Here is a 22619-nt window from a genome sequence, read left to right as displayed (position 1 = left end):
CTGCCCCACCTGTCTTGAGGCACCGCCTCTGGGCACCCCACAGAGACTGGACCTCTTGTAAGAGGAGTTGCTCGTGAGAGGGGTCCCTGAAGAGGGACAGGGAGGGTGGGTGGGAAGGGGGCAAAACAAACTGAAGGCGGTATTCGACTGGACTGTTTGGAGCACCCAGTTGTCCGTCGTTATTTGGGACCACGAAAGAAATGGGAAAGGCGGTTGTAAAACAAAAGGGTAGGATCCCCATCAAAAGGCCTGTTTGGACCCTGTGGCTGATTGTGTCTGCCGCCAGATGGTCGATTTCGATTTGCCAGGCCGTCTGGTGTTGTAGGGACGTACCGTGGCTGGGCGAAAGGCCAGGAGGGTTGCTGCCTGAAGGACCTGCGCTGTGTTGCCGGTGTATGCATCCCGAGAGTGCGGATGGCTATCTTCAGGGTCTGGATCCGGGAATCAGAGAACAGGCCCTGAGTATCAAAAGGCAGGTCCTGCAGCATGTACTGCACCTCCGGTGGTAGGGTGGAGGACTGCAGCCAGGAGATGCGCCTCATAGTCACTCCTGAGGCCAGGGTCCTTGCAGTCAAGAGCGGCCTGGATGGAGGACCTGGAAGATTTTTCAACAGCGCCGAGAACTCCTGGCGGGAGGCTGTTGGGAGCAGGACACCATGATGTCATAGGCGTACCTAGCGAGGAGAGCCATCTGATTGGCGATCCGAAGTTGCAGACCGCCAGCAGAGTAGACCTTGCGGCCCAACAGATCCATCCGCCTCGCCTCCTTAGACTTCAGCGCTGGGGCGGGCTGACCATGCCTCTCCCTGTCGTTGACTGACTGTACGACCAACGAGTCTGGGGTCGGGTGAGTATACAAATACTCATATGTGACTGCCAGATTGTCGTGGCGTTCTTTTGGATTGATGAACAGTAAGGCCACCCGTACTGGCTCCTTGACCTCCGCCACGGGAGATCGATAGCCTTTGCCACGCCGCAAGCAGGTCTTGGTGGGCCCTCAAGTCTATTGGTGGCGGATCTGTGGCAGATGCTCCGGCCACCGCCTCGTCCGGAGACGATGACGAGGATAAGCCCTGGACTACAGCCTCCGTGGATGGATCTTCCAGCGGTTGGTCGGCTGGCTCGGGCTGAAGGTGCCTCTGGGGGTCAGGCGGTATCGAAACCACCCCGTGGCGAATGGGGGCGGTCGACTTAGGTGGCCTCTGGTACTCTGCGCTCTGAGTCTCAGATTGGGCCCAGGGACCCAGAAGCCCCACTGTTGTGCACCCTGAGGTTGACCTTGTAGAGCAGGCGGGAGGTGCCCGTTGCTGCCTGCCCCGACGCGACCCGACGCGGGCGAAAGGCCAAAGGGGGTGCAGAGGCGCTGATGGACTGCGCCAGTGGCAGCCTGTGTGCCAGTCATTACGGTACGGGATGGTGACCGAGACCAACGTCCGCGATCTGGACCTGCGGTGCGGGGCGCGGCGGCGAGTCACGTGCGCCCCGTGCCGCCGTGCGCGGACCTCCGCCCGTGCGGTGGCGGCGACGGACCTGGGGAACGGCGGCGCCGAAGTGCGAGATGTTGAACTGTACCGGACTGCGATCCGCCGACAGACAGCGTACCCGCGCGAGCGCGGGCGTGCGGGATCTGGGCGGGGGCGGTGACGTGCCTCTGTGAGCTCTATGAGCTCCCGCGCCCGTTGAAAGTCTCAGGCGTGGATGGCAGCTGCAGCTCAACCGCGTCGGCGCCTGGTGGTATTGGCTGGGCTTCTTGACCCTGAGAATGGGTCTTTGCAGCTGCCCTGGAAGGCGAGAGGAGCGGTCGCGGGTGCCGCTGGCTGAGGTCAGGAGCCTCGGTGCGAGCAGCTCGATGCCGGGGCTGGAGCGATGCCTCCATCAGGAGCTGCTTGTCCAAGGCTTAAATGCCGAACAGATAGGGCACTTATCTGTCCTGTGACTCTACTGGCATATGCCGCTGGCAAGATGCGCAGGGCTTAAAGCCCGGTGCCTTGGGCATGAGCCCGCACTGGTAGAGGAAAAGGGGGGGGAAAAAACCCCTTATCCTAATCCTAAAACTATCTAACTAACTGAAGAAACTATCTACACTAAGTAATGACAAAAAACTATGTACAGAAAAAGTAGCGAGAGCTAGGGTTGTGGAGGACAGAGAGCACTCCACAGTTCCAACTGGGGGGTATATAACAGGCGCCATAGGCGCCACAAAATGTTCACCTGACTGGAATGCATAGGAGCAATCACTCGAAGAAGAATCAGTAAATCATGGGCCCACTTGTGGTTAATTCATTCCTATTCAGGACATTTCAAGAGTCCTGACCATTTGCGTGTGTTGGACCCTTCCACCTGCATGGTGTGAATTTTATCATGAGCCGAGAACAACCATTCTTAAGAAAAAAAGGTCCATCAGTTTCTTCCAGCAGTAGGAAGAACAGATCTACGGCTTTGCTAAGGAAACTCTGGAAAGTAAGTAAACAGCCACCCCAGTGAGCCTCCATGTAGACTACCTAGCTCTTACACAGCATTTGTTATTGCTAGACCACAAAGCCCTTTACCAAGGACAGAAGTAATTTGCCCCCATTTTACACATGGGGAAACTGAAGCACAGAGCAGTGACTTACTCAAGCTCACCCAGCAGCAGAGCCAGGAACAGAATCTAGGACTCCTGTGGCTAAGACCAGTGTGTTATCCACTAGGCCTAGCTGTAGGGTGGACTGTTTGACTTACATAGTGGAGGAGAATAATTCCCTCCCCTAGTGAAAGTCTATTCAGGAGATCTGAGTAGCTGATCATACCAACCCCTTCTGTTCTTAGAACAACTATTTCCCCTTTGAGGTTGACTTCTGCAGTTCAGGGTTCAGGCTCGGCGAGCCAAACCACTGTAAGAAACATCAAGGGAAGACGGGAAGACAGTGGCCAGTGGCGTCAGAAGGTAAAGTGAGGAGTGATGGGATGCAAAGAGGAAATGCCTAGCCTGGAGGTTTGCAACTCTAGACGAGCCTTCCAGATAAATCATCCTGGAGACGTGGCTCTGCCACTTTCAGAGTAGATGCCACAAAACATTTGGTCGATCATGCAGGGGACAATCCTACAGCGGACAGAGGAAGGCGCTCAATTACTGCTCCAGGTTCTATGATCGGCTAATGGTGCTGTTGGCCCTGTAGGCAGAGTTCTGCACTCATCTCAGAGCAGTGACGTGTGACCTCCTAGTATCATTCTCTGGCTTGAGGGGCCATCTTCATCCCTCGCCCCTGGGAAAGGGACTTGAATGGTGGCTGAGGGAATGTATCAAAACAACCCTGCAATTTCCCTTAAAGGAAGCCAATAGCTGAGCTAGAGGATGCCCTATACATGGGCTCCTCTGGGGCTCGCGCCACTTCCTCCCATGGATGTTACAAGAGCATCACAGCTTTCAGCTGCATGATTCACCAGTGATGTGTGAACCTCCAGGCAGAATTTTCCATCTGGTTGGCATTTGTCAAGCTACTGTGTGGTGTGACAAATGGAGCCAGATGGGCAATCTTCCACAGGCGAGTCATTCCTAGTGGGCGACACACACACGGATAAATTAGGAGGATGAGCCGTCTGCAAATGTAAGGAGCCAAATTAGTGATGCTGGCAGCGTCTAACATTTTCTTCCAGGTGTCTGTGACTGATTCTGTGGAATTCAACTGATTGGTACTTAGAAAATTAGAGCTACTTATTTTTTGAATCCACTGGCGGCAGGGGAATCAGAGGGGATACAGTCTGAGTCTCTCTTTCGCCAAGCCCTGCCATGCAGAAAACAAGCCAGAGTTGCAGCCTCAATCCATTCTCTTTTTAAAACAAAACCTAATACTACCATGGTTTAATACCATATGTAAATGTTAATGAGAATGAATTAAAAATAAATTTAAACCTACCTCAGTGCTTTAGTGCAGGGGAGTCAGACAGAGAGAGGTAATCAACAAATGTGAGATTGACCAGTCGAGGCCCTGAATCTGCAAACACTCACACAAGTGAGTAACTTTATCCATCCATGTAGTCATAGAATCATAGAATATCAGGGTTGGAAGGGACCTCAGGAGGTCATCTAGTCCACCCCCCTGCTCAAAGTCTTGTGGAACTCCTTGGGACTGCTCATGTGAGTAAGCGTTTGCTGAGTCAAGGCCATTCTTTCAACAGCTAAGCCAGTGTTTTCCTAATGTTGAAAGTTGAGGGTTCCCCCCCACCCCATCCCACCAACCTGTAAGAAGAAACCAACCCCATACTCCAACAACATCCACCATGTGTTGTTAAAGGCCCACCCAGAATGAATAGTCACTCAGAATCCATTGTGCAGATCTTCATGATCTGTCCTCTCCTTTGTTACTTGCTTGGATGAGCCGTGAAAGAGTTAACCATGTTGCAATTTAAAGTATCACCATTGGTATTTTTATGGCATGCACTGAAAGGAATGAGTCAAGTCAGTTCACATCTCAGTGCTATTGTTTCAGGCTCTCTGCAAACTCAGACACACAACACTGCATCAGCTACATTTTAATCACATTTTAAAGTTTTTCTTTGCAACCACAACAACTAGAAACTTAGGCCTCATCTACACACAGGTCTGGTCCATATAACTATTTTGGTTAATAGTGTGATTTTTCTACTGAAATAGTTAAATTGGTACAACCCCAAGTGTGGATGCAGTTATTTATTCATAGATTATAAGGCCAGAAGGGACCATTGTGATCACCCAGTCTGACCTCCTACTCCGACTTCTAGGAATTCTTTTGAAGAAGTTCTATGGCCTGTGTTATACAGGAGGTCAGACTAGATGATCACAATGGTCCCTTCTGGCCTTGGAATCTATGATGGGCTCTAGGGCTTACTTGAATTAATTCCTGTTGAACAAGAGTATCTTTTAGAAAAACATCCAATCTTCTTTAAAAATTCCAGGGATGAAGAAGCCACCACAACTCCTGGTAAAATTGTTCAATGGTTAATTACTCTTTCTGTTAAAAATGTGTGCCTTGTTTCTAATCTGAATTTGTCCAGCTTCAATTTCCAGACATTGGATCTTTTTATACCTTTGTCTGCTAGACTGCAGAGCCCATTGTTAAATATTGGTTCCCCATTATTATCTGTGATCAAGTCACCCTTAACCTGGTCTTTGTTAAATTAGGCCGCATGAGCTCTTTTAGCCTTTCATTATTATGCATGTTTTCCAATCCTTTAATCATTCTCCTATCTCTCCATGTTATCAACATCCTTCTTGAATTGTGGACACCAGACCGGGACACAGGATTCCAGCAGCAGTTGCACTAGCGCCAAATACAGAGGTAAAATAACCAACTTACTCAAGATTCTCCAAGGATCACATTAGCCCTTTTGACCACAGCATTACACTGGAGTTCATGTTCAGCTGATTACCCACCTCAATCCCCATGTCCCTTTCAGAGTCACTGCTTCCCAGGATAGAGTTCCAGTGTCCTGTAAGTACGGCCTGCAATCTTTGCTTCTAGATGTATGACTTTACATTTGGCCATTTAAAAACGCATGTTTGCTTGTGAACAGCTTGCCAAGAGATCCAGATCCCTCTCTATAAGTGACCTGTCCTATTCATTATTTACCACTCCCCCAATCTTTGTATCAGCTGCCAACTTCATAAGTAATAATTTTATGATGTCTTCCAGGTAATTGATAAAAATGTTAAATCGTGTAGGGCCAAGAACTGGTCCCTATGGGATCCCACTAGAAACACTCAGTTTACAATTACATTTTGAGACCTATCAGCCAGTTTTTAATCCATTTAATGGATGCCATGTTGATTTTGTATCATTCTAGTTTCTTAATCAAAATGGCATGTAGTACCAAGTCAAATGCCTTACAGAAGTTTATTACATCAATAACCTTTATCAACCAAACTTATAATTTCGTAAAAAAAAAAATATCAAGTTAGTTTGACAAGATCTATTTTCCATAAACCCACACTGATTGGCATTAATTATATTTCCCTCCTTTAATTCTTTATTAATCAAGTCCCATGTCTGCTATTCCATTGTGCCAAGGATTGATGTCAGGCTGACAGGCCTATAATTGCCCAGGTCATCCTGTTTACCCTTTTAAAATGTTGACACGACATTAGCTTTCTTCCAGACCTCTGGAACTTCCCCAGTTTTCCCTGACTTCCTGGAAGTCAATATTAACAGTCCAGAGAGGTCTTCAGCCAGCTCCTTCACAGCACTTGGATGCAAGCTATCTAGACTGCCTGTAGTGGGAGAATTTAGGCTGTGGCAGACCAGTGCACCTGCACAGGTGGGCAGCCAATCAGGGCCCAGATTGGAGGCAGCCAATCAAGGCCAGGCTCAGTCCTATAAAAAGGCTGCTCAGGGAGAGGAGAGGCAGTCTGTCCCAGGCCTTTGATAGGGGAAGGTCTGTCTCCAGAGCTGGGAGACTAGCACATGGGACAGCGCAGTGCTAGGCAGGCCCTGGGGAGCAGAAGGGAACTCCAGCCCGGTGTCTGCCAGGCTGTAGGCCCTGAGGGGAAAGGCCTAGCCGGTGTGAGGGGCCGAAGGGAAAGCAGGCCAGGGACGTGGACAGATGGAGGGAGAGAAGGAGGGCAGGACAGCTGCCACTAGAGGGTCCCTGGGTTGGGACCCAGAGTAGTGGGCGGGCCTAGGTCCCCCCCGTCTCCCTTGCCTTACACCCAACTGATGGGAGTGGCCATCTAGGGCTGCACCAACTCCTGGCCAAGAGGGGTGTGACTTTGGGGGTGCAGTTGCCCACATTGCCTGGGGTGCAGAGAGACAGCTGATTGACACACACACCCCAGAAGGGGGTGAGGATGGACTAAGGGGCACTGCCAGAGGACAGTGGCTCAAAGAGGATGCCGCAAGTTGGGAACAACATGGGTCCACTCGCCAACCGAGGGCGAGGTGACGGATGGGACACCACCAGAAGAGGGTGCTCCACTGGACTGAGCTAGTTCCCAGAGTCACCAGCAGGAGGCGCTGTGGTGGTGAGTCCCAACACTGTTACAACACCTTACACCAGTACAGTTTATTCACCTTCCCTACAGATATATAAACCGCCTTTTTTTTACCAGCATAACTGCATCCACACTGCAGGGCTGTACCTCTTTTACTATACTGCTATTGTTAAAAGCAGTACAATTTTTGGGTGCAGATAAAGCCTTACAATTTTTTTTTAAATGAAAGCTGAAACTCTGAAGAATGATTGGGAAGTCTGTCCAGGAACCCTCCCACTAAGGGGTCAGGCCCCACACTTTAAGTCCAGCTGATCTAAGCACAATTGCCAACTTTCATGTGGTAAATAAGCACCCGACTTCCATAATAAGCCAAAAATCAAGCAAATCCCATTTCAAAAGAAGGCCAAAACAAGCCAATCCCTAAGAACCCCAACGTTCTATGTGACTAGATCCCACACACACCCCCGGCGTCCAGTCTGGGACTGTGGTGGGCCCACTGTGCACCCCTGACTCTCCCCCTCCCTTACCCCTGCTTGCCGGGAGCCAATAGAAAAAAAAGCAGCAACACGCTACAAGCCAAAAACTAGCCAACAAGCAACTCACAAGCCAATTAAGCCAAAAACAAGCCCAATTTCTGCGGGGTTTTTTTCGCATGGGTTTGGCATGTCTGGATCTAAGCTGAGAAACCCAGAAGGGAACCAACATCAGTGGCACAAAGGAAGGGTTTTTTTTAAGGTTCATGTTTAAATGAACTCAGGTGTTATTAGTAACACAGGTAAGGCCATTGTGAAGATCATTTTCCAAACAGTGGTTTTATTTATGAAGTAAATTCCTCCCTCTCTCCCCCCAGTCACCTGGGGACACAGGACAAGTTACAAAGCCATTAAAGTATCATCAAGACAGAATTCTGCTTTTATGTTCTATCCCTCCCCCCACCCCCGCTCAGTTTGTCGTAGCTATTTAGATTGTAAGCTCTTCAAGGCAGGGACTGTCTATTGGCCTGTCTGTGCAGTGCCTTGCACACTGGGAGCTCAATCCCAGCTGGTCCCTAGGCACTACTGTAATTACTTTGAAAGCCCCTATAAATAAAAAAAACTTTACACAGCCAACACTAAAGCTGGTTGAGTCAGGGCCGGCGCTTCCATTAGGCGACCCTAGGTGGTCGCCTAGGGCGCCAGGATTCAGGGGGCGGCATTTTGTGCGCTCCCCATGGGGTGCACGGGAGCTTCCGGTTCTGCTCCCGTTGTGCCGCCAAAGAAGGACCTTCTGCCGACGTGCCGCGGAAAACAGCGGCAGGCAATTAAGCAGCTCAATGACTGCTGCTGTCGCCTGCGGCATTTTGGCGGAGGGTCCTTCGGCGGCGCGATGGGAGCGAAACCGGAAGCTCCCACGCGCCCCGTGGGGAGCACACAAAATGCCGCCCCCCGAATCTGCCTAGGGCGCCAGAAACCCTGGCACCACTCCTGGGTTGAGTATAACACCTTTCTTCCCCTCAGTCATTAGTGGACTGATATTTGCTAATGTATTCACTATTTGTAGCTTTTCAAGGAGTTCATGCAGAGACAATTTCAGCCTCTGGATTGTTCATGAATGGTTTGCGATCTATGGGGCATGATTGGTCATCTAAGTCACTTTTGGGTGGATGGGTCTTCCTTTATGTCTACTCTGACCCAAAGAGACTGTTACAGCCCTTAGCTCCGGCACTTGCATTTTAACTCCAGCGCAAGCAACTCATGCTTTTTGCTCTGAAGGTTCCTGGTTCAATCCCTGGTGTGTTAACCAAGATGGTAGCCATCGCACAAACATGATCAGACCAAATACCCATTGAGAATTCAAATGAGTTTGGACCCAGACTGTTAGACCAAATAGAGAGGATTCTCAGTGGAGAATCAGGCCCCTAGTCTGCTGACTTCCAGGTTCCCCCTGGTCTAATGCTGAATTAACAGAGTATAACCCTTTAACACAGAAATTGGGAAGGACTGAGGTTCCCCATTTCCTGTCCCTGGCCTGCACTCACGGGGGAGGGGGGGGAGCCCCACCCTTTCATTCCTAGAGCAAAATGAAACAGAACTTCTCACAACAAGCAGGAAGTCAGGGGAAGTTTACGAGAAATCAAGACTCTACGGTGATCCTGGTACATTGCTGCAGGGAAACGCAATACATTTTTCCTTATGTTCATGACTTTAGACAGCTCATCTCTCTCCTCAAATATTTATCTCCACCTCGACCTTTCTTGGCCCATAAAGGCCCTCTCTGGCAGTAATGGAGTTGACATTCTTCTGAAAAATGTCTCCCGCCATTGTTATGCTGGAGCTGGCATTAGCAGGAGGCGGTAGGGGCTGCAAGGCTCTGCCCTTGAAGCATCACCGTCACAGAACAGACTGCTCTCTTTTAGGTACAGAATCATCTCCCAGCTTCCCGTTCATTTTTGTCTACTGATGTAGCTATGTCTGTACAAACTCCTCCTCAGACAAGGGAAAACTTTTTATGCCTATGCAAAGTATCTTCAGCAGGGCTTTGCATTGGTGCACACCCAACGATATAGCTAAACCTGTGGCTAAAACCCCAGTATAAATATGTGTCAAAGCTGTGCCCATTTCATGCCACTACAGTCCAGGAAGTATCAAAAGGAGGTGCCTTTCCCCTAAGCGACTGCATAATTCAAACTCCTTTCCCATGTCTCTGCACTAGTTTGAAATGCATGTTCAGGAATGCTATTCCTGTGATGTTCAGCATTGTTATCTATTCATTAAGCACCAAATATACACTTATTCTTGTACCAAAGGAAGACCATCCTTCGTTCTATCTAAATAGAAAGCCCTTTGTTCTTTTATATAAGCCTCCTTCGCCCAAAAGGATCCCAACGCACTTAACCATACCAAAAAAGTTTCAGTCAGACATGCAGCTGCCTGTGGGGTGGAATGCAACAGCTGTTTAGAATATACCCCCTACTAAAATAGTATGGGGGAAACTTTGTTACTCCTTGGAGTAGAATTTGACCAGGCCAACAGTACTAACCCTCTTACTAATACCATCATGAGATTATGACTTGCCCAGCCTCACATAGGGCATCTACAGCAAAGCAGGCAATTGAACTTGGGTCTCTCAAGTCAGACTAGCACCCTAACCACTGGACCATGCTTCCTTTTATGACAAAAAGATTGGTGCTGGAATACATTGCAATGTATGGCCCAATATGGCATCACCACTGGGTTTCCCTAATTAATTTCTTTAATTTTAAGGAAAGATTCAGTGCTGTAAAATTCACTCCACCCCCTCCCTTTTCTCTCTCTCCTTCCCCTATATCCTCCTCCTCTCCTCTCCTGTCCCCCATTCCCATCTTGTCTTCAAAACCCCACGTCTTTGCACTCAAAAATGTCATAATTCATGGGTGACACATCCCAGCCTGAGTTATGGCAGCTGAGTCATCTCACAGCTATGAGTGAGGTGCTATGGTGACAGGCACCTTAGAACTGCAAGCTCCTTTTTTGGCCACGGCAGTGTGTTATCTGTGTTCTATCAAAAGGCAGGGGTGGGAGGGAAGGGGCAGAGTGGAAGGAGGGTGGTGAACACTGAAGAGATTGACAGGGAACACAGGTGGCCTCAGATTAAATTACATCTGAAAATGCTGTCAAGCACTCCAGGATACCTGGAGATCCATAAATGCAGCTTCGGGCGGGAGGTGAGGGGGAGGCAAGGGACATGATGAGCCAGATCCTCACTTGCTGTAAATCAGTTGAAGCCAGTGGAGCTCTGCTGAATTATTCCAGCTGAAGATCTGGCCCAGTAGTTCCTCACAGCTATCAACCCTCTTGCTTATGAGAAGAAGGTAAAATCAGGCACCACTGTTGAATCTACCATGTGGCACAATCACACAGACAGAGGCATAAGCACTGAGTAGTTGTAGTAAGTGTTGTAAGCAAGACACATGCAGTAATTCTTCCACTCTACTCCACGCTGATTAAGCCTCAATTGGAGTATTGTGTCCTCTTCTGGGCGCCACATTTCAGGAAAGATCTGGACAAATTGGAGAAAGTCCAGAGAAGAGCAACAAAAATGATTAAAGGTCTAGAAAACATGACCTGGGAGGGAAGATTGAAAAATTTGTGTTTGTTTAGTCTGGAGAAGAGAAGACTGAGAGGGGACATGATAACAGTTTTCAAGTACATAAAAGGTTGTTACAAGGAGGAGGGAGAAAAATTGTTCTAGTTAACCTCTGAGGCTAGGACAAGAAGCAATGGGCTTAAATTTCAGCAAGGTCAGTTTAGGTTGGACATTAGGAAAAACTTCCTAACTGTTAGGGGGCGTTAAGCCCTGGAATAAATTGCCTAGAGAGGCTGTGGAATCTCCATCATTGGAGATTTTTAAGAGCAGCTTGGACAAACACCTGTCAGGAACGGTCTAAATAATACTTAGTCCTGCCATGAATGCAGGGGACTGGATTAGATGACCTCTCGAGGTCCCTTCCAGTCCTACGATTCTAATATCAGTGCTGTTGAGGCCATGTAACATGGAAGGAGAGCTAAGGTATGTGACTGCGGCACATGTACATATACCATAGAGTCCAATGGAATCTATGATATTGGGGACAGAGTACAATCAGGGGCAGCTCTAGGAATTTGGCCACCCCAAGCAGGGCGGCACGCCGCGGGGGGCGCGCTGCCTGTCGCCGGTCCCGCTGCTCCGGGGGACCTCTTACAGACGTGCCTGCGGAGAGCGCGCTGGTCCCGCGGCTCCGGTGGAGCATCCGCAGGCATGCCTGTGGGAGGTCCGCTGGTCCCGCGGCTCCGGTGGACCTCCCACAGGCATGACTGCGGAAGGTCCGCCGGAGCCGCCTGCCGCCCTGCCGGCAAAATGCCGCCCTAAGTGCGCGCTTGGCGCGCTGGGGTCTGGAGCCGGCCCTGAGTACAATGGTATTTATGATCAAGGCTATTTCTCCCAGAGTCCAGCTAGCGATGGGCGAAGCTCACGTGGTAGAGGTTCATTTGGGATAAGCACCCAAAATTCACAAGCTCTTGTGCCTGCAAAACAGGGAGGGAACTATCACAAGAGAAGGCTGGCCCGTCAGCTCCCTAGGACGTCCTACTTCTTTTCAGAGCACAACAGCAGCCTCTGATGGAATCTTCACCCTTCTTCTTCCACCCCAAGCAGTGACCCAGAAGTTCAGAGGCTTTTCAAAGAAAGACAATGAAAAATGAAGCAGTTACCTGGAATTTTCTAACCCTCCCAAGCAGTGTGGGCCTAACTGGAAAAGGTAATTCCTTACTACACAGATAGTCCCACTGCATCCAAGATTTCCACCCTCAGCTAAGGGATTACTGAGTATCAGGACCATGGAATCAGGCTCTCTGTATTAAGCCAGACTCCAAGCAGTGGGTGGAAGGTGGAGGAAAGCTCATCTTACCCAAACTGGTTTGTTCACGCCTACTGTTTCCATCACTCCCCAGCCCTTCTGCTTTTTTGCAGACACAAGCACTTTTGAACTTTGGGTGCTTATCTGGAACAAACCTCCAACACATCCGCTTCACCAATCTCTATTAAGTCTCTTTGCAAGAAATTGCTTTGATCATAAACATATGCTTCCGGGTCCCATTGCACTCCAGCCGCTTTCACATCTGTGGGGACTCAAAATAGATGCATCTGCACTGGGGGAATGTCATTCCCACCCTAGGCCTCCCTTTCCCCTTCCTTTGGGGACCGCAGAAGTTCCTCTGCTACCTTGCCAAGGGTCCAGGGTTCTGCTGGTAATTGGGGAATGAAGCCAAGGGCACGAATCTGAGGAGCGGTCACTCTCTGCACAGCCCTCCCCTCCAGACTGCACAGATACCCAACAGCTTCCCCCTGGGCTGCACAGTAGCAATGCTGCCACAGGAAAGGAGAGGGTGGGGACATTTCACCTCCATGGATCTTAGGGGATATCCACTGTCTTAGAAGGATGACTCCTCCCACTGTACCAGGGGCAGGGGAGGGCAAACCTCAACTCCTTTCCAAATGGATCCCCATTGTCATGCTTGGATGGTCAGGACCACTGCCAGAGTCGAGGGGCCTTGGTCGGGAGTCAGAAATGGGGCTGGAGCCTCTGAGCAGTAGCCTGAATTCAGGACCAGGGTCAGAGTCCTGGTACTGATGCCAGGACGCAGGAATGGAGCCAGGGGTCAGGGGCCAACCCAGGGTCCCCAGCCAGAGACAGAGTCCCAATATCAAAGTCAGGGGTCAAAGCCGATGTCAGAGATGAAGCCGGGGGTTGGAACCAGGAGTCCAAGTTCAACGATTCAAAATGAGGGTCCAAGCCACGGTAGGTAGTCCAAAAGCCAGCCAAGACACAGGTCCATCACTACAGCTATCAAGGGAGGCTACCTCATTGGACAGACACTTCCTAGAACAGCTCCTGCGCTTCAGTAGGGTGCCTGGACCAAGCAAGGGCAGTCGTCTGTCCAGCCTTCTGAGGTGATACTTCCTGGGATGTTTACCTCAGGGAGCAGCATGGAGGCGTCAGCCATCCCACAGATCTGTGTTCGAGTCTTGGCCCTGCAGAACCTCACACCTGGGCCCAGACACTCCATTTCCTGCCTCCTGTGGGAGGTTTCCCCGCACAGGGGAGACTTCTCTGTCCCCAGCCTCAGAATAAATACAGCTATCATTTAGTTCACAAACTGGAATGAGCAGTGGCAGAGGGCAAGTGGCTCAAGGCGATGGACCATAGCCTGTATTTCTGCTGGAAATGTTGCTGCCTAAGCACACAAACAAATAGCAAAGAGATGGAGGAAGCAGGCAGAAGCAGCTTACACCTGCAGCTTGATTATTCGTCTGAAGGTCTCCCGGCCAAGAGTGGTCTCACATGAAACGGGTACGTCTACACTGCAGGTGGGAAGTGTCACTGCAGCACAGGCTGGCCACTCACCGGCAATCACACATCCCGATTGCAATGCTGACACTTCCGAGCCCTGTCTCTCCCCAAACAGCCTCAAGCAGCAAACACCATCAGACCTGCTGGTGCGAACTTTGCTGCTGAGTGTCTATTACCTGGGCTAATATCCTGCGCTGCTGCTCCTGCGTGACATTCCCGCAGGCCTGGAATAGGAAAGGCCCCGCCGCATGACTGTTTACTCATTAGCTCCTTCTTTTGCTTGAGAGGCTGCCAATTACCTCATTGATCAACTCTGATTGAGAAGCTCAGTGACAAGCCTCTCATCGGAGCAGGTGAGGCGAGGATTAAATCTGCTACCCAGCCACTTTGCTGGTGCTTTCGCATACCTGGGCCTGCGAGGACGGATGCAATTTCAAGGCGTATGCAGCAAAGCATAGGATTGCTTTTATCCCCTCCATTGCAATAACCCATGGGCTCGATTCGTCATTGCATTTGCACCTGTGTAAAGGGGACGTAAAACATTCTCATTCTGACTTGGTAGCGTTTTGCACTCTCTTTGCCCAGGTGTAAATGAGTGTGCAAGGGGAAGGGCGATGAGAACCCTGTGCATGTAACTTGCAGGCCGCTCATTTGGTGAAGAGCCACTAGGCTAGTATAACCCCCACACCTACTCAATGCGGCACTCTGTCCCCTCTTGGGGTGGTTGGGTCATATAGAGAGGCTCATGGGCCTGCTCAGCCTTACATAACAGACCTGGGCCTTCTGGCTCAGGCAATATCACCTCGTGTTGAGGTCCGAAGTTTAATCCCTGCTGCTCTCAACCCATGCGATGGCATTACACTGCAGGAAGCTCATTTAACAAAGAGCCGTTGGGTTTCTATGATGTTTGGATTCAACATACACACCACATCATACCTGACTTTCAGATATCACAGCTGTGGGCATGTTAGAAATACACAGACTTGCCCCATTGTTCCCTTACATGTGAAACCTATTAACCTGTTCTGTTAATAACCAAGGGAATTTGCATGTCCAACTTCTGTCCTAACACCATGAACAGAAACATTCAGCTAGATCATTTTCAAGAGCTGGCCTAAGCACAAAGTGCAACCAGTTATTACTCCCTCTTCCTTCTTAATTCCATAATTACCATTTTGCAATGTTTAGAATGCTAGCAGCTAGGCTTCCTGGTGTTTTTAATGGTTTACATGGAGTATATTATTCAGCCACTAGATGTCTCTGTTTTGCAGGCTGGTTAACAAAGGCGACACAGCTGGAACTCAAACTGTGTAGAAACCTGTTTGTGCATATAGTTGTAGCTTTTTTTCCTTTAAATAAGGATGCACTTAAGGAGAACAGTTAATCCTATAGATAGCATCATGGCCAGTCCCAAGATATCTGTCCTCTGAACACTGCTGGGGTTTTCTTAGGGCAGGGTTTTTCTTAAAACGCTGCATCGACGCAGCTGCACCAGCGAGCAGTGCTGCTGTAGGGCTTTAATAAAGATGCTCTATGCCAACGCGTGAGAGTTCTCCCATCAGCGTAGTTAATCCACCTCCACAAGAGGCAGTAGCTACATCGGTGGGAGAAGCTCTTCTGCTGCCATAACACTGTCTACAGCCGCACAGAGGTCAATATAACTACGTCACTCGGGGGTGTGGATTATTCCCACCTCTGAGTGACGTAGTTCTACCACAGTAATTCTCTAGTGCAGACTAGGGCTTAGCCTGTGCGTTGAAAGAGGTATTTCTCCCCCATCCCCAGCCCCAGTGCTGCACTCACCGAGTGACCTGCACGTTTTTTGAATCTCATAGCAACAACTGCCTAATGGACAGAGGGACCACTAGCAAGTCTAGTGCTGCTCAAAGCGACATGACACAAAAAGCCTAGACGTTCTTTAGCACTTACTATTTAATTACAAGTAATTTACCATGCCATGATGGTCAGAAAAATCACTCACCATGAGAAACTAAATGCATGATTATTTCAGTCTTCTTCACCATGGTGCCAGTTAGCTAGGAATCAATTCTGCATGCTTCAAGAGATAAATTCTCCATGTGGATTGGATTGTGGCTCTGGAAGATAGAGCAGTTGCTTAGCACTTCTGGTAGACAAATCTTACTCCGCCACCTATTCTAATGTATGCATGACCTACCTGGCCCATATTCACCCTCTCTCTTCTATTGCACGCATTAGGTGAAAAATGAACAGGATAGAGAGTGTTTAGGCTTCAATGCCTCCATCTAGAAGTGCCGTGACTGCATACAAGGTAAGTCATCCTTGAAAGAGATCCCATTTCCAGGCCAGTCTCCCTTCCAGTGGCATAAGAAGAGCTGATGTATCATCATTCATACACCACATTGCCTTCCTCACCTCTGGCTGATGGCATGAGGAAGTGCTCAGTGAGAAATATAAAGCCTGAAGAGCTAGACAAGTATTCCTACAAGGCTAAAAGTTACACTGTATTCATATTAAAATGTCTCCTAAGCCTCGATAAATTTTAAGAATGGGTCAATACAGATAGCGGCAGAGTGATAGCTGGAGGGGCCTTGAACATCAGAACCAGGAAGACAGATTGGCAGGACACTAAGTACAATGCCAGGTAACTGAGAAAAAAAAATCTATGCCAAGGTAATTGCCTCTCTGAAGCTCACTGTCAGCCACACGGCTGCCTACTCTGCAGCTTGTACTGCTCTAAGCCAACTTTAATAGGGGTCTGCCCCTTTAAGGGCCAGGGAGCCAGGCAGCAGCCAGCCCTGTTCTGGAGCAGAGCCCAGTGGCAGGTACTGGGAATCACATGATCCAGCTGGATAGCACCTAGGGCAGGGGTGGCCAATCTGAGCCTGAGAAGGAGCCAGAATTTACCAATGTACATTGCCAAAGAGCCACAGTAATACGTCAGCAGCCCTCCCCTCCCCCATCAGCTCCCAGCACCTCCTGCCCACCGATCAGCACCTCCCCTCCCTCCCCGCACCTCCCGATCAGCTGTTTTGTGGAGTGCAGGAGGCTCTGAACTGGGCGTGTCCATCTTTTTGTCCCAGCCTGGTTATCAGGTCCACCAGTCTGCACTGCCTAAAGCAGCCGCTTTATTTTGCATGGATCAGTGTACGTGGCCTCCCTCGGGACAGGATGGGCTGGGATGCTTTGGGGGAGCTGCAGTTCTAGCAGCCACGTTCCCACGAAGGCAGTTTCACGGTACTGGAGACTTACCCGGCTGTTGCTGCACCATACGTGTTGCTTATGCAAGTTAGTCCAGCGATGCTCTGACGGGGTTGGGACTCTCCACAGCAGCACCTCCCGCTGGTTACCTCCAGGAATTAGCTCAGTTCATGGGAAGCGCTCTCTGCCGGTGGTGTCCCGTCCGTCGTCTCTTCCTTGCTGGTGTCTGGACCTGCATTGCTCCCTGCTCAGCGGCGTCTTCTTCAGGGCACAGCCCCCTAGTCCATCCTCACCCCTTTCCGGGGGGGGGGGTTAGCAACAGTCCTTGCACTGGCCTCAGTGGCCAACCACAACCTCCAAAGTCTAGCCCCTTGTCTCAAGAACCAGTTGCAGTTTGTTTCAGCCACTCTACTGCATGGCCAGGTGCAGTACAAGGGCGGGGGGGGGGGGGACCCAGCCCTGCCCACTACTCTGGTCCCAACCCAGGGACCCTTTAGTGGCAGCCTCCCTACCCTCCTTCTCTCCCTTTGTCCATCTGTCCCTGGGCCACTTCCCCTTCAGCCCCTTTGCACCAGCTAGGCCCTTCCCTCAGGGCCTGCAGCCTGGCAGGTATTAGCTGGAGTTCCCTTCTACTCCCCCGAGCCTGCCCAGCACTGCGCTGTCCCAGGTGCTGGTCTCCTCCTCTGGAGACAGACCTCCCCCCATGAAAGTCTGGGACAGACCACCCACTACGCTTCTGGGCAGCCCTTATATAGGGCCAAGCTGAGCCCTGATTGGCTGTCTCCAATCCCGGCCCTAATTGGCTCTCAGTAAGCCCTTTACTGATTGGCTGCCGGCCTGCGCAGCCTCTCTGGCCTACTCTAGCCGCCTCTCACATGGGGGTGGAGCAGGCGCCCCACCACAGATGCATAATAAAATATGCAACAGCGTGCCCCAATGAATATTTATGAGTTACACACTAACACCAATGAAGCCTCACCATGACTGCTGCCATCACCAAATCACCATAATAAGATGTAACAGCCACAGTGACGTCAACCTATGTGATGCACCAATGTCACATGTACTGACTGTGGCAGGGGCTGAAGAGGTGGATTCATCTTAGTCCAATGCAGGGGTCCATCTCAAGCCCATAAGTGCCTACAGCATTGCTATGTGTGCTATAATGCCATACTCACATATCTCTGCAAATTAAGGGCTCTTGAAGCTCACGCCTGCCTTGATGCTGCTCCAGAATGGGATCTCACCACGGGAATGTGGCCAGCCGCTGGGTGCTGCTACATGGAGCAGCCATTTGTAGCCAGCCTTTAAATCCCAGGTAAAGAATATCAAGCTAGCAGCTGAACTAGAGAATCACACCGTTGGAGCACATCCACACGAGTTAGCCTTTTGGGGTACACCCAATGCACTGCACGACCACGCAGCACCACCTGCAGAAACTGTGGATTGTTGCATTTCCCCCACAATGTAATGCCATAGGCACATCATGGTAGTGGAGTGTAATATACCAGGCCTTAGCATCCGGACATGTACTTTAAGAGGCAGAGGCTGAACCCTGCAATGTCCTTGCACTGACCAATGTCACGGAAAAGAGTCACCAACCTTCATCACACCAGCTGTCAGACTGACTGGGCCTGGAGTCATTGCAATGTAGGTAGCCCTGCTCCCAGAGATAAAAGAGATGGAGTTCAGGATTTTCATTCATTTGTCTTCAAGGGTTTGGTTTTGGTAGGTTTCCCAATCTTCTTTTATAGCAGGACTCTGATTATTACAACCCTCTTGACTTTTTTGTGAGGCTTTTATGGCCCACGCAGGTTTTCCAGGGCCTTGCCCCCTGAGAAAAGGAGGTGTAGCGTGGCAGTGATTGACATGCCTTTTGCTGAGGGGGTAAATGCAGTAAAGAATTACGTTTTGAAGGCCAGGTCCTCAGCTGTTAGAAATCAGGCAGTGGAAAACAAAGTCCAAGGAGCCTATACACTAACCTGAATTTCTAACATAAACCGTTCTAGCATACCCAAGCGTCCTGCTTTCATAAACTGGAATGTGTACGGACACAGCGATGTGTCGTGCTGAACATGTTATTAGTGTGTATGTGCACTACCGCCCTCTGTTGGATGGCATGATCATGGCTCTACGCTTTCTGCTACTGCCAAGTTCTCCTTGTGTTCGAGTGAGAGCAGGCTGGGGCCTTCGGAGCAGAGAGAACTGATTTCCTACTCTATTGTTGCTAGGATGTTCTAAGAGGCCTTGGTGTGCAGCGTGAATGACAAACATGACATTTAATGTGGCTACAGATTTGCTACTGACATTACATCAGCCTTGCAGCTGTAACCATCTGCAGCAAGGGCTTGGTCACAAAGGACTTGCTAATTAAAAAAAAAGCCATGTTGACATAAGGGGCAGTGTAGTAACAAAGAACAATATTGATATAGGTGCACCACTCCAAAGCCTTCAGACATCTGTACGAAAACAACCAAATACCAAGGATCCATTTACCAAACATGACACACACAGTCTTAAAGAAAAAAAACAGGAGTACTTGTGGCACCTTAAAGACTAACAAATTTATTTAAGCATGAGCTTTGCTCTTTCGGCAGCTCTCAGAGAAGTGCATCCGCTCTGTGAGCTGCAGCTCAAACTCTAAAATATATAGTCTTCTTGGTACTCTTTACTCTCTGTTTTTTTTGACATTCTGAACTACACACAGTCTTAAAGCTGATCTGAAATAGGGAGGAGGAAATGGTCTGGAGCCCTTTTCTTCTTATTTATGATGGATAAACGAAGTCTATGAACTAGCAGATACTAGTCATATCACTTAATGCTCTCCCAATGCTATGCTGATGAGGGCAGTATAACAACCTATATAGAACAAAGTAACATTTTCCCCTGCTTTAAAACAAATACATTAGAAGTTAGGTCTTGTCTACCCTGGATGATTCTATGATCACTAAAGATCTAAGGAAATGATATCACAAGAGTGAAAGCTGAGCAACTGAGATGGGGCAGATTTGTTTTCAAGTCACAATTTTTAAAATGGGCTCCAGAGGTGACCCCGGCAATTACAGGCCAGTAAGCCTGACTTCAGTTCCGGGGAAACTGGCTGAAACTATAGTAAAGAACAAAATTGTCAGACACATAGATGACTATAATTTGTTGGGGAATCGTTAGTATGGTTTTTGTAAAGGGAAATCATGCATCACCAATCTACTAGAATTCTTTGAGGGGGTCAACAAGCATGTGGACAAGGGTGATCCAGTGGATATAGTGTACTTAGATTTTCAGAAATCCTTTGACAAGGTCCCTCATCAAAGGCTATTAAGCAAAGTAATCTGTCATGGGATAAGAGGGAAGGTTCTCTCATGGATTGGTAACTGGTTAAAAGATAAGAAACAAAGGGTAGGAATAAATGGTCAGTTTTCAGAATGGAGAGAAGTAAATAGTGGTGTCCCCCAGGGGTCTGTACTGGGACCAGTCCTATTCAACATATTCATAAATTATCTGGAAAAAGGGGTAAACAGTGAAGTGGGAAATTTTGCAGACGATAGAAAACTACTTAAGATAGTTAAGACTGCAGGCAGACTGCAAAGAGCTACAAGAGGATTTCTCAAAACTGGGTGACGGCAACAAAATGGCCGATGAAATTCAGTGTTGATAAATGCAAAGTAATGCACGTTGGAAAACATAATCCCAACTATACATATAAAATGATGGGATCTAAATTAGCTGTTATCACTCAAGAAAGATCTTGGAATCATTGTGGATAGTTCTCTGAAAACATTCACTCTATGTGCAGCAGCAGTCAAAAAGCAAACAGAATGTTGGGAATCATTAAGAAAGGGATAGATAATAAGACAGAAAATATCATATTGCCTCTATATAAATCCATGGTACGCCCACATCTTGAATACTGTGTGCAGATGTGGTCACCCCATTTCAAAAAAGATATATTAGAACTGGAAAAGGTTCAGAAAAGGGCAACAAAAATGATTGGGGTATGGAATGGCTGCGGAGAGATTAGATAAGACTGGGACTTTTCAGCTAGGAAAAGAGACAACTAAGGGCGGATAAGATAGAGGTCTATAAAATCATGACTGGTGTGGAGAAAGTAAATAAAGAAGTGTTATTTACTCCTTCTCATAACACAAGAACTAGGGGCCACCAAATGAAATTAATAGGCAGCAGGTTTAAAACAAACAAAACGAAATATTTTTTCACACAAAGCACAATCAACCTGTGAACTCCTTGCCAGAGGATATTGTGAAGGCTAAGACTATAACAGGGTTCAAAAAAGAACTAGATAAATACATGGAGGATAGGTCCATCAATGGCTATTAGCCAGGATGGTGTCCCTAGACTCTATTTGCCAGAAGCTGGGAATGGGTGACAGGGATGGATCACTTGATGATTACCTGTTCTGTTCATTCCCTCTGGGGCACCTGGCATCAGCCACTGTCAAAGACAGGATTCTGGGCTGGATGGACCTTTGGCTGACCCAGTATGGCCGTTCTTATGTTCACATTGCATACAACTATTTGTTTTGGTCAATGTTAGCTAGGTACTTATATGGCCCACTATCAACTAAGCCCTTCATAACAATTAATGAACTTATACTCATTAATGTACTTATAATCCCCGATTTTGCTCCAATGACTAATTGACATTTTGGATAAATAAAGTCTTTGCTAAAAATTTTAATCCCTCTCCCTTCAAGTAGTGGGTGAGCACTCCCAATGCACTTTCTCCAATACACCCAAATGGTCTCTTCAGCAAAACCAGGACATCCAGACTTGATATTCCTGACATTTCTAAGGTAAAAATGAAGCAAAAAGAGCCAACCACCCGCTTTTACTAAAGAAAGAGAATCCTTCCCCTTGTGCTCCACCTGACAGATTTCAGACCCTCTTTATCCAGCCTAAAGAAGGGCACATGCCCAGTTTTTAGAAGCCACTTGTAAAGCACAAAGACTTGGTAGCAAGCGAGGTGATTGCTCCATATGCCTGTCCCTAGATCAGTTCAGCTGACTAGCAGCAGGAGTTGTTTTTACCAACACTTTTAAAGGTGTCTCAGTTTAGTTTACACGGTGGAGTGTTACAAACTATCTGCAGGCCACATTTAAGAGCATGACTAATGCCACCCAGCTTGCTCCCTCCAGTGTTCCAGTAGCACTGGACATCTTGTTCTCTCCTTTCCTCCCTGTCCATTTTAGAAGCCCAGTTCTTCTCTCGCTCACACAAACAGAGTCACTCCTGACTTTGGGCCTGAACCAAAGCAGAGACTCCTATTGGCGGCAATGGGCTTTGAATCAGGCTTTCACGGCAGGTGAGAGTGAGGTCAGAGTCAGGCCGTGGCTTCCAAGAGCAGGAGTTGTGTGGAAGTGAAACAATGGACTTTGATCATCTAACTCAGCACTTCTATTCTCCACTCAGACACAAGGGCTGCTTTTGGACTGGCATTTGGTTTGCTCTTGTTGCTGCTTCAGGCTCACCAACCACTGATCAACTTTATGTGTTTTTTTTTCTCTTCAAATTAATAGGAAACTCTTTGGTGCTCCCTTGTGTTCATGTTTAGTTAGCAAGCTGGGAAGGAGAGGAAAAGAAGTGAGAAAGAGCCAGCCACGTCACGAGAAGCTACTGCAAGTGGTTTTCA

The 22619-nt window shown here is 48.6% G+C and overlaps 1 protein-coding gene across 1 annotated transcript in view; it reads right to left on the bottom strand.

Annotated features, from left to right (window-relative positions):
* Positions 1-17403, bottom strand: part of SORCS3 (sortilin related VPS10 domain containing receptor 3) — a 522792-nt gene extending 505389 nt beyond the window's left edge. Inside the window, exons 1-2 of the mRNA XM_039481980.1 lie at positions 17025-17403; positions 15775-15889 (exon numbers count right to left, since the gene is read on the bottom strand). The gene's annotated coding sequence lies outside the window, so the exon portion shown is untranslated. The remainder of the gene's footprint in view (positions 1-15774; positions 15890-17024) is intronic.
* Positions 17404-22619: the final 5216 nt, after the last annotated feature.

The sequence above is a fragment of the Mauremys reevesii genome, linkage group 7 (assembly GCF_016161935.1).
Source record: "Mauremys reevesii isolate NIE-2019 linkage group 7, ASM1616193v1, whole genome shotgun sequence".
NCBI lineage: Eukaryota > Metazoa > Chordata > Testudines > Geoemydidae > Mauremys > Mauremys reevesii.
This window is presented reverse-complemented; position numbering and strand designations above follow the sequence as displayed.